This window comes from Rattus norvegicus, chromosome 15 (assembly GCF_021556685.1).
Source record: "Rattus norvegicus strain SHRSP/BbbUtx chromosome 15, alternate assembly SHRSP_T2T, whole genome shotgun sequence".
NCBI classification, from domain to species: Eukaryota; Metazoa; Chordata; class Mammalia; order Rodentia; family Muridae; genus Rattus; species Rattus norvegicus.
Genome location: NC_141548.1, coordinates 29,822,818 through 29,835,430, shown reverse-complemented (window position 1 = coordinate 29,835,430; position 12,613 = coordinate 29,822,818). Strand labels below are relative to the sequence as shown.

At 40.2% G+C, this 12,613-nt stretch overlaps 1 long non-coding RNA gene and 1 gene segment (V, D, J or C); both read right to left on the bottom strand.

Annotated features, from left to right (window-relative positions):
• LOC148000932 (T cell receptor alpha variable 22-like) overlaps nucleotides 1-12,613 on the bottom strand; it is a 322,393-nt gene that overhangs the window by 84,956 nt on the left and 224,824 nt on the right.
• Nucleotides 6,529-11,740, bottom strand: LOC148000935 (uncharacterized). The gene is made up of 4 exons (XR_015638766.1): nucleotides 11,592-11,740; nucleotides 10,404-11,462; nucleotides 8,782-9,739; nucleotides 6,529-8,210 (listed from the first exon to the last, which is right to left on the bottom strand). It is a non-coding gene; the product is annotated as an uncharacterized LOC148000935 (long non-coding RNA).

Genomic DNA, 12,613 nt, shown 5'->3' with positions numbered 1-12,613 from the left:
CCTCTTCACAGCAATACGAAACTAAGACATAAGAGTGTACAAAAAAATAGTTAGAAATTTTAAATTAAAAAATAAACTATTTTGGAATTATTTCTCAAAATAAGATTTCTCTGTTTAAACCTGGATGACCTTGAACTTAGAGATCCACCTACCTCTGCCTCCTGAGTTCTGGGATTAAAGGTATGAACCACTACCACATCTCTCTCTCTCTCTCTCTCTCTCTCTCTCTCTCTCTCTCTCTCTCTTTCTCTCTCTCTCTCTGTCACACACACACACACAAACACAAAAAGAGAGAGAGAGTTGAACTTTCTCATATATGTTTTAAATATCTGTATGTTAGTTTCCATTGCAATTTAACCATATGACAAGTGCTTTACTACAAGACACAGGATGTGGATTGGGCTCCAACCCCCATAGCACCCCCATAGCAAGTTTGAGGATAGGCTGCAGGTGCCTGGGAAACATTGTGTACTTGCTGCACAGAAGTAGATGGCTGAATCTTCAGCCTGTGTGGCTGTGATGTGCAAGGAGAATTTCTTGGCTTTCTTATCCATTAAAACTGTAAATTTTTGAGTCTCCTTTCTGTCCACATTTGAACGAATGTCTATCACAAAATGGAGACCCTTTCCAGCTCCTTGCTTGTACCAAGGGAAGTATGATGAAGTACTGTCTGTGTAAGTACAGTTGATGACAGCGGTGTCTCCCTCTCGAACACTCAGTGTAGAAAGAACCTGCTCGACCTTCTCTCCATGGCTCTCCCCTACACAGAAAGGAAAACAGACAGGAGGAGAGCAGTCAGGCAGTGCTCTGCTTAATCTCTTTGTCCACAACAACTAGAGGGAACTGTATAAAATAAACTGCCCACGGATCTCTAAGACACATCCACCAAATATTTTCTCTTGACCCCAAAACTTCAACTTACAGTCCATCCACAGCCAGGAGAACAGGAATACAGTGTGAATGGGTGCCTTCATTGTTCTTCCTGCCTGAGATTAATGTAGACTTGCAATCTCCTGCCAAGCAAGCTCTTTGTCTTTCCAGGTTGTCCCTTTTCTCTAACAGTTATAGCAGCTTCCTGTGTCATCTTACTAACCAATAAGAAAACAGATGCAGTGCTTCAGGATGCAAGGAAATGAGCTTGCTGTGCTTCTCATCAGCTGCGGCCTACTGCCATCTTGTGGCCACTTCTCTAATTACTGAAAGCCATGAATAAAGATGTAGAGATGGGGTTGGTTTCTTTTGAATGTTACTGAGTCATTATTAGTAACCTGGAAAGAGGTACACACACTCTGTACCACTGAATCATGGGCTGGGATAAACATTTGAAATCAAAATGTCACTACGATTCATCCTGATGAATGAAGGCAACAAAATATTTAATATTCAGTCAATAGCATTTTTCTGGGCAGTGAAGGGTTAAATACAGAGGGAGGAAGAGAGTATGGCAGAAAGGGTGGGTGCATGAAGGGCCAACTAACATTAAGGATGTTTCAAAATTGTGTGTGTGTGTGTGTGTGTGTGTGTGTGTGTGTGTGCATGTATGTGTATGTGTGTACAAAACAGAAAAGAGAGGAAAGATACAGAGAGACAAAGTGAATTAGCATAATACTCCCCACCCCCCAGCAATATAATTCCAAATAAAAAGCCCAAAACCAGCTCTGGGACACATCCCCTAGTGTTGATCTGGAGCAGCCATAGAGACCCCAGAAATAATGGAACCTGTTGCTGTTGCTCTTGGTCACCCACCAGAACTTGATGGCAGGACCACAGTGCTGAAGACACTGCATGTTTTGGTCACAGGACTTAGTGCAATCCAGCCAGTACTAATGAAGACGCTTCCTCCTTACTGACCACATTTTATAGTGTCAAAAGTGTGACTAAGGCTGCCAGGGGAGAAAATTTAACAAGTCTTAGCCTGCTGTGAGCCCTCAGATCTACAGTAGTGACCATCATGGCAAGATACAGATATACCCAAGATCAATGTGAATGTTATAAGAGTGGTGAACTACTTTTTAATTTAATTTCAGGCCTACTTCATGGTAGAAAAATGTATAACTGGTACTATAAACAGGTCAAGAACTCATGCCCGGGGGGAATATAGGTCCCAGGTGGGGGAACTACTACTATTGTTTTTGCTTAATGGATGCACTGTCAAACTTCCCTCTACTTTTACAATACCAATAGAGTAGTGAGGCAGTCAAACCTAATTAGAGGAATAATCTTTTGTACAGCAGCTGGTGGGAAACACATAGACTCACAACTGGTCAGCGCGTTGTTTCTTTTAAATTTTTATTTTATTTTACATAAGACCATTTTACACACACACACACACACACACACACACACACACACACACAGAGAGAGAGAGAGAGAAATTCCAAGAGGTATAACTAGGCTTCATAATATATCTAGTTTTAGTTTGTTTTGTTGGTAGTTTTTTAATTCAATTTTTTTGAAGAACCCCCATTCCGATTTCCTTATAAAAATCATTTTAAAATGAATTTGAGAGAGAGCGGCACTCGATATTGAAAGTCGTGTATTATCTCAAACTCTGCTCTTCAAGAATAGTTTTGCTAGAGACCTCACTTGAGGCGTTATTAATAATCAAACAATCTTGTCTTCATCACACAGATGACTATAATAAAATGAACAGATTCTATCTCTGTGAAAAAAAGGCAGGCTGATGAGTTCTTGAACTCTTTCTACTCTAAAATTAGAAACCATTTTGGTCTGAGATTGCAATGAGAAATCTGGCTTGCTCTGAGAAATGTTTGACTTGCTTTGAGAAAAGCCCTTGATTTGTTTCTCCTCCCATATTAGAAAAAAAATTGACTCAGCAATTACGAGGAGAAAGCTGACTTGCTCTGAGAAATGTTTCCCTGTGGCTGAGTGGTAAAAGAAAAGTTAGAAATTAAAAAATCATCATGCTACTCATTTGTAAAAGGTAAACATGTACAAACTTATTCTCTCTTTATTTATTATTTTCCTTTGTGATGGGAATCAAATCCAGATTTCCATGCATGCTAGACAAGTATTCTACCACTGACCTATGTCCTAGCCCTGAAAGTTTATTATTTGACTAGGCGTAATTTTCTGGTGTTAAAATAGATTTTATATCCTTAAATGCAGTGACTGGATGTCATTGCTGGCATTTCCTCTAGCATGGGAGCCAAGCCTCTAAACATGAGTACTGGCTGCCTTGGTCACTCATTTTTCTCCCAAACTTTACAATAGTGTGTTTCCACAAAGACTGAAAGAAAACCTTTCAGCTCTACATTCCCAACACTGTTCCCTTCTGCCTAAAAACCATCTCGTTCTACTCTAATCTCCTGATGCATTTATTGTTTCCTTAAGAATAATTCTTGGGACATCCAAACATTGCCTGGGTCTGCTGCAGGGGTTGTACAAAAGGAAACTGACTCCAAAGAGCCAACTAAAAAATGGTTTCTGTTTTACTATTTCCTTTTATCCTTTTATGCTATTGCATAAGTGGAAGGAGAACCAACCCTGAAGAGTTTTCAGAAAAGTCACATGGAAGCCTCTAGAAGCTTCCTAAAAGATATGCAATCACAGATATAAAAAGCTTTAATGAAGTCATCCTATAACCAAGAAACTATACACCTACTAGGAATGATAGGCTAACAAATGAGTCCAGTGCAAACAATAGGTTACTTCTTTGGAATCGATAGCCAGTGAGGTCCCATAGACCCTACTCCTCAAACATTACAGGCTAACGCCAATGATCTTAGTTACACTATGGCACTTGACGGTAAGAACTTATTACAGAGATTCCGCACCTTTAACTTATGAATGAACATGAAAAGCTTGAGCTTGTATTCACTTGGAAGCTTCATCTCTACCGGTCAACTTTCATAGGGATGGAAGATGCTATGCACCCTACCACAAGAGTAAGTCTTACCCAGCTGTGAATTCTGAGTACAATAATAGCAACGGGCCTGGTAAGCCATGGACACTGGCTTAATCGAGGCAAGGATATAATGAAGATAACCACTCATCTTCTGATTGGATTTAAGGCTTGATCTATGAGATGAAATACATACCTGAAGCAAAGGGGAACCTACTAATGTTAATCTGATAACTGGATATAGTATTAAATCAATTCGTAAAAACTTTCTTAAATTTCATAAGAGAAGCTTTTATTTGAAGTCAATGGAAATTAACACAGAGACCCATAACCAGTCAAGATACAGATATAAGAGACTGCAAAATGACCACCTCAAAATGGGACCTCTCAGAATATTTTGCAGAAGAGAATATGGAAAAAAATTTAAGAGTGGAGTTGGTGGGTGACTACAAAGTCTATCCAGACACAGCAGTGCAGTTGTACGTAAGAACCTGTGATGGTTGTGATAGATGCCTAAGACCTGTGCAAGTTCAAGTCAGACAAAAGTTCCTGCATAGAGATTGATCAGGCTATGTATTACTGGTCATAGACACTACTGTCCTCTATCTCTTTCTACTTATGTATCTTATTTTTCCTAGTTTTCTTCTTATCTGCATATTTTTCCCTGCACTCTGTGAAAATATTGGATATCTGTGGAGCTAAAATACTTTTTTGGTCTGTGAAAGGAGATATTTTACCTAAGAACATAAAAATTCCAAACTCCATATAGCAAGCAGGTAAAATGGGAAGTTGGTAGAGGCTCTGATTATGGGGGGAAAGATCATGTTCTCCATATTGTTTTTATTACTTCTTATTCGTGCATTGCAAGGACAATTTATCAGTCAACCTGATGGACTCTGAACTCTATTTGATATACAGCTGGTATTTAGACTCCTGAGATTAATTTAAAAATAGTAACGTGGTACAACAATTCTGGAAGTCAGTCTGGAGGTTCCTCAGAAATTGGACATGGTCCAAGCTGAGGACCCAGCTATTCCACTTCTGAGCATATACCCAAAAAATGCTCCAAAATACAACAAGGACACATGCTCCACTATGTTCATAGCAGCCTTATTTATAATATGCAGGAGCTGTAAAGAACCCAGATGTCCTTCAACTGAGGAATAGATAGAGAAAATGTTGTACATTTACACAATGGAGTACTAATCAGCTATTAAAAACACTGACTTCATAAAATTCATAGGCAAATGGATGGAACTAGAAAATATCATCCTGAGTGAGATAACCCAATCATAATAGAACACACTGATAATTGGATATTAGCTCAAAAGCTTGGAATACCCAAGATACAATTCACAGAGCACATGAAGCTGAAGAAGTTGGAAGACCAAAAGAGTGGGTGCTTCAGTCCTTCTCAAAAGGGAGAACAAAATATTCACAGTAGGAAATACAGAGACAAAGTATGGAGCACCGACTGAGGGAAATGTCATCCAGAGACAGCCTCACTGGGAATCCATCCCATATACTGTCACCAAACCCAGACAATATTGTGGATTCCAAGAAGTGCATGCTGACAGGGGACTGATTTTGCTGTCTCCTGAGAGGCTCTGCCACAGCCTGGCAAATACACAGGCAGGTGCTTGCATCCAACCATTGAACTGAGAACGGGGTCCCTAATGGAGGAGTTAGAGAAAGGACTGAATGAGCTGAAGGGGTTTTCAACCCCATAGGAAGAACAAAAATAGCAACCAACCAGACCCCCCAGAGCTCCCAAAGACTAAACAACTAACCAAAGAGTACACATGGAGGGACCCATGGCTCCAGCCGCATATGCAACAGAGGATGGCCTTATTCAGCACCAGTGAAAAGAGGGGACCTTGGCTCCGTGAAGGCTTGATGCCTCTGTGTAGGGTAAAGCCAGGGCATGGAGATGGGAGGGAGTGGGTGAGCAGGTTGGGGAAGTATCAGAGGGAAACAAAGATGGAAACAGAATGGTTTGTGTTATATATTTGAATTAAGTATCTGTAGAAGTGAAAATTTCTTCACTTTGCAGGAACAATTGATGCTAGTTACATAGAGCTGAACATCCACTGTTCTTAATAATAAAACAGCATGGCTGAGTCGTTCTCTTCTGGTATTTTCTCAAAGTCATGACATAGATTTTGTACATAAAACTGCAGCACAACTTGGCAGCTGTGTGTTTCCCACATGAACTAATTTTGAAAACGTGAAAGGAATTTGAAAAAGTTATTAGGGCTTGATACCATGTAGCAGGATCAGAATCTTCCTGAAGAGAAGCTATTAGTGATGGTGCAGCCTCAGTTGCAGTGGAGAGCATATGACACTGAAGATCCTAGGACCATGAAATAACCACCAAGAACTCTGGCAGGTGTGGATTGTAGCCAGACTGAAACCATGAGATAAGCTGCTTATGCTGCAGATGGTAGAACTGAAGAGGTAAGCCTACCCAAGCCCTGTGGAGCCCAGAAGATTAAAAGTGAGTTCCAGGCTCTGAACCCTGAGCTATTTGCACTATTGGAGTTTGGATTTGCATTTATCTAATTGCAACTCTGCCCTGCTTCTTCCCTCTCAGAATAAGAAGTACAATCGAGAGACTTCAGGCTTTTAAAGAGACTTTGGATATTTTATCTTTTCTTTTATTTGTGTGAGTCTTAGCTTTTAACATTTGAGCTATTTATTCAGCGCAGGTTGGATATTTTTGAAGAGACTGAACTTTTAAAATGTTTACATTTTTTAAAGACTGTGTGACTTTAAAAGTTTTACTGTGTTTTATATTCTCACATTTGCATCAGATATTGGGGGGGAAAAGTTTACCATGTAATAGTGATGCATTTGTGTGTCAAGTTGTCAAGGGGTGAACTTTGCTGGATAGTTTTTGTCAACTTTAAACAAGCTAGCACCATCTGGGAACAGAGAATGTCACCTGAGGATTTGCCTTCATTAGATTTTCCTGTGGGCATGTCTATGGGATTTTTTTTTTTATTAATGATTGGTATGGAAGGGCCCAATGAATTGTGAATAGTGCCACTCATGGACAGATGGTCCTGGATTGTATAAGAAAGAGACCACAGTCATCTCCCTCACATTACCCCACTACAACCACCAAAATACAATTCTCAGAGGCTTCATAACTGTGGTGGTAAAGGAGGCGTGTAAGTTACTCAGCTAAAATAGCTCCTAAGAAGACAAAATCTGAGAAAAATATGTAAAAGCTAAAATAAAGCAGAATTAATGTTCAGACAGGAAGATAATTAGAAAGTGGGAGTATGAGCAAAGATAAAATATTAATAGAAATGAAGAATTAGCTACACAAAGGAATGAAACTAAAAATAAGAGAATCCTATATACTTATACACTAATCACAGAGGAAAAAGCACTTGAATTGAATAAACACTTTTAATTTTTATCACTGGTCCATTTAGCTCCAACCTTTATGGTTTGAATCATGACTTCTGAAGAAATTTTTGTGACTGAATGTTTCTTGTTCCTCTAAAAATACATTTAGGAAAAAGTGGGGAAGCCTCATCATCCAGGGTATATATGATTTCTGTGTCACCAGAAATCTCAAGGGCACTGGTCAAGAAGGAGTCTGTATTCTTCTTACATTTAGTATTTATCTAATGTCAGGTCTGGTAAACCCTGAGTTGCACCCTCTCCAGCATGTTTACATTGAAGCTGACACCCTAAGAAGTTCAGAATGTGTCTGTATTCAAAGACAGGCACTTTCAAAACGATCAAGACAAATGAGGCCAACTCTAATTAAATGAGACTGATGCTCACATAAGAATAGATGATCATCCTCAGAGCAAAAGCGTGTGAGGACTTAGGGAGGCGGGGTCATCTACATACAAGTCAGGTGGTGGACCTTGGAGAAAACTAGTCAATATCTTCATCTTGGAATTCCACCCTGCAGAACTGTGGGAGGTAGGTAAATAGGTAGACAGACAGACAGACAGACAGACAGACAGACAGCATACATGTTTCCATGCAGAAAAGACTAAGCCTGAATTGTTGTTATTCTGTCTAAGCTCTACCCCCAAAGTTACCTGTCAACAGCTATGTTTGCCTGATGAACTATAAAGGCATTGCCTATTCCCTCTTCTCTCCCCTCTTTCTTCTCTTGCTCTTGCTCCTTGCTCTTGCCCTCTTCCCCTTGTCCCTTCTCCCCCCATTCTGTTCCCCGTTCCCTCCACATGCTCATTGGTGGACTCTATTCCTCTCCTCTTCTAGTCTTCGTCTTTCATTTAATCTCTCCATGTGGAAACATGTTGGCCCATTGTGCCCAGATGCAAGCTGAGATTTCTACCCTAACATGAATGACATGCTGTTGTTGTAAAAATATGAAAATAAAAAGGTAATGGTTGTCTTTTACCTCACTGGGTCCGTACTGCATTATCCCAAGATATCTGCTAGATATCTTGGCGGAAACACATCCCAGCCGCACACTTTCCTACACTCAAACCCTCACATAAAAGAACACACAACACAATAATCTTTGACCCAATTGATAAGATATAATTGCCCACTTAAACATGCAAAGCCCAGTACCATCCATCCCTTGAGAACATTAATAACAACCTGTAAATACACAGAGCAGAATCTTAACATCACCTGCCATCTTGTCCTGCCACCGCTCCTCTGCCCCTCTCTCCCTCCTGTCTCTTCCTCTCTCCCTTAGTCTCCTCCTCTTCCTTCAAACTTCTCTCCCACCTATTCGTCCTTCTCCTCCAATGACAGGCCTCCTTCTATCCTGTATCTGCCGCTCACCAGTACTTTACCAATTCAATGGAGAGGTGGTTCTGCTGATGTCACCTGAGTTCTGAGTCCTTGACTAGGCAGTTGTCCTTGGGGCAGTGGAATTAGCATCAAAATACAGTAACTTCTGGGCAAACCACAACATGCAAAGAGTTAACCTGCTATATATGGTGCTTAGAGAAAATGTCACTAAAGTAGATTTGAGCAAAAAATGGAAATTATAAACATAGTCAAGGGGGTTATTTTCAAAGCAAGAATGAAGAGATATCCAGTTTGCAGTGACACCTAGTACTTAAGTTAATAAAACATTTGGGTTTCTAATGAGTGAACTAGAAAGTTATTGGGTAGGAGATGTTTATTTTGTTTTGTTGGTTTGTTATGAGAATTAAGATTGCTTATTTTTTTAAAAAAATTATGTGACTGATTTTTTTTTTTTAAAAAGAACATGCACTTTATCAAGTAGAGATGCAGGAAATCCAATGAGCAGGACTTGAAGTCTTTAGGGCCGACCAGATATTGCAATGGGACAAAAGGATAAATCTTTGTGAAAAGGAGACAAACTCTGGATCAAATTAAAAAGTTAAGCCACTGGATTTCCTTTTGCTTGGTTGTTTTTTAATGCTGTATTTATACAATATGATTTTTCGTCTTTCTGGAGCTTTATAACTTAAACTGACCTTCTGAGGTATTCTTTATATGCTTGTATAATTGGAGTAATTTAAAATGGATATTTTTGTAATATACTACAGAAAGAATAAATACATCTTCTATTAACATGTGTATATCCATGCATTGGTCCCTAGTTTTGTTCAAGGTCTATGAATCTCTTTGGAGTAGCTGTCTATGCTACTCTACCTAATTCTTAACCTCTGTTATCTCCTAAATCCACAATCCAAGTTTCTTTCTCCCAGCAATGTCTTCCAGCTTTCCCAGTGCCTTATTCAGTTCCCTTTACTTGACCTATCAACAGAATTCAGTATATTCATCTTTTCATCTTAATTCAACTTTCTCCCCAGGACCAAAGCACCCAAAACTCAGCATCCTTTTACTCCATGTGTATCACAACTGTTGACATATTACACTGAAAAAGAGAACACACTGAAAGACCCCCATCTTGAAAGGGAAATTATATAAGTCCACAACTATAAAAGTAAAAAGTACGTTTTAAGATCCACAGACTCAGAGCTGAAACAGGCCCGGGTGAGCCCAGGCACGCCCAGGCCCTGTAGGGCCTGCCCCGTGTTAAGACTTACAGACCATAAAGATAAGGAAGAAGGAATGTAGAACCAGCCCGAGGTATCAGAACTGACTCATAGGCCATCTGGAAGGAAGGGATAAGCCCCTAGCTCCTGACATTCCGGACGTCCCAGCCTGCACGTACTCTTTTGCTCTGTTTTAACCTCATTTGAATATGTCTGAACTAGCCAATTGTGTAGCCATACCTCTAAACCTCATTTAAATATGTTTGAATTAGCCAATTGGGTGTAATCGTGCATCCGTGCCTCATTAGAATCCACCAATCAAGTCCCTGTAACCACGCATCTGCTTCTGTATGCCTGCTTCTGCTCCCCAGAACCCTATAAAAACCCGTCCCTTGTTCTGTTGGGCGCGCCAGTCCTTCCGAGCTGACTGAGATGCCCTCAGGTACCTGTGTATCTGGACAATAAACCCTCTTGCTGATTGCATCCAGTGGTCTCGGCCTGGTCATTGAGCTTGGGGATCTCCTTCCCAAGGGAAGATTCTCACTGAGGGTCTTTCACACACTAGAAACATAAGGAAGAGGCTGAAGAATATGCTACATTTTTTGGTCAAAAGAATGAAGGGAGCCAAATAAGAAAGGCAGGAACCTATTTGCACAAGACTGGGACTATCTCCACTGAAAGCTTCTACTTTTAAATCAGTCAAACATAAAAGTCTGTACAAGTGACAAGTAAATTATCAGATTTTGAGAGGGGAAAAATGAAATAACCCTTTCTTATTTCAGGAAGACATGGAGCACATATAGCCATATAAGCCATGGCTGTCTCTACACATGATAGATCCATGAATGACATGAGTCAGGGTCAGAGGGTTAGGATTATAGGCAATGATGAATACATAGTTTCATTCAACAGGGGATTTTGTACTTAAGAAATCACAAATTCAGCCTAGTGTGATGGTTCATAGATGCAACTCCAGACCAGTGTTGATTTAGACAGAAGGAAGAGTTCACAGCCAGCCTTGGGTTCAAAAATTGTTCAAGGCCAGCCTGGGCTACATAAAGTCCCAACTACAAAACAAAAACAAAAAAAGGAAATCACTGTGATGTGTGACTGCCTTCATTCTCTCTGATTAAGCCTAAAGTGCGGCATGCTTTCTTACTGTTCTCCTAATGTGTTCCTAGTGTTAATTTGGATGCTTTCTTGTGTGGTATCAACAATAGCAGACCTGCCCGTGGACCCTAAATGAGTGATCGTAGACACACTCAGCAGCCAGCCCCCTGATTCTCAGAGTTTGTGCTCTGCTCCCGCTGTGGTTTCTGCCACTGTGTCACTCAGAGCACAGTAGTACACAGCCGAGTCTGACTCTTGCACTGAGGCTTTCTGTAAGTGGAAGGACGTGGTTTCTTTCTCATATGTAGCTTCAAAACCTCTGCTGCTTCCCTTCTCGTTGGCCTTTGAGGCTCTAAGGAGGAGCTGTGGCCCTTCTCCGGGATACTGCACATACCAGAACAGGGCTGGGTACTGTGTGGTTTCATAGGAACAGTTCACAGTCAGAGAAGCCCCTTCAGAGAGTGTCACTAGGCCTTCTGTCTGAGTCACCGAGTCTCCATTGCTTCCTCCTAAAAAGTGAAATTAGTAACGATTCAGGGAAATGATGACCTGTATTCTGCTTCACAAGAGAAACTGTTGTTAAATTTTACATCAATATCATGAAACAAGACAGAAACTCAATGTACCATTCCACTTACCAAACATTAAGAAGAGTGCAATCACCAGTTCAGGACAAGAGTTCATTTTCTGAGCCACTGGAGTGTGTGAATACTAATCTCTTAAGATAGGAAAGGTTAGGTTGTAGGGAAAGGATAAATATAAGCTCAGAGTAAAACAGGAAATGTGTATGTGCTGGATAGACACACCCCCACACATACTCGTGCTAACCTCAGAGGACTGCTAACCTATATTCTCAGACTGAACTGTGCAGAGGGATGAAGCACCACCTTGGAAACATGACTGGTGGAGGCCTGTTGACCTTAGTGAACCTGACCTCTGACCTAGACTGCCACTGCTTCTGCCAGCACCATGTGCCCTAATGACCATCAAAGTGACTGTCACATATTCCTGAATTGGGATGATGCATAGCAGTTAAAAATACTGAAATGAATTATAGTTAATTTTCCATGTCTCCAAATTATTTTAGCAAAAACAACAAGCTTCACAGTGATGTTTACAATGTTTTATTATTGGCATATATTTTAAAAAACGCAGCGCTACACACTGTTAACAAACACACATATGTATTAGAAATGTAAAACACAAACTTGAGAAATAAAGTGCATAAGTTTTGTAGTTAGAGAATGAAAGGGAATAACATTGTGGAGAAAAATGAGAACGAGGACCCGTTTATTGGTTTTAAAATTAGTTACAACTTTACATTGAGTGAAATTTTGTTGACTTAGATATATGTAGCTAAACTATTATAATTTGTTCAAATGACAAATACAACCATCCAAAGCTTTGTGGACGGCCACTTCCTTATCTGTGATCATAAATACATTCCACGCTTGAGTCATTTTCCAGTGGACTACCACATGCCCCAAACTAACTGCATAAGAAACGTAGAAATGGCATGAGATGGCGTTCCCAAGTAAGAGAATGTACAAGGTGCAAATAAGCCTATCACAACTACTATTCATAATTACAGAAATGCCATCCAATAGCTACCAGGTGTCTCAGTTGAAATGAAAGAGCCAACATGTCACTCTATCGTTGA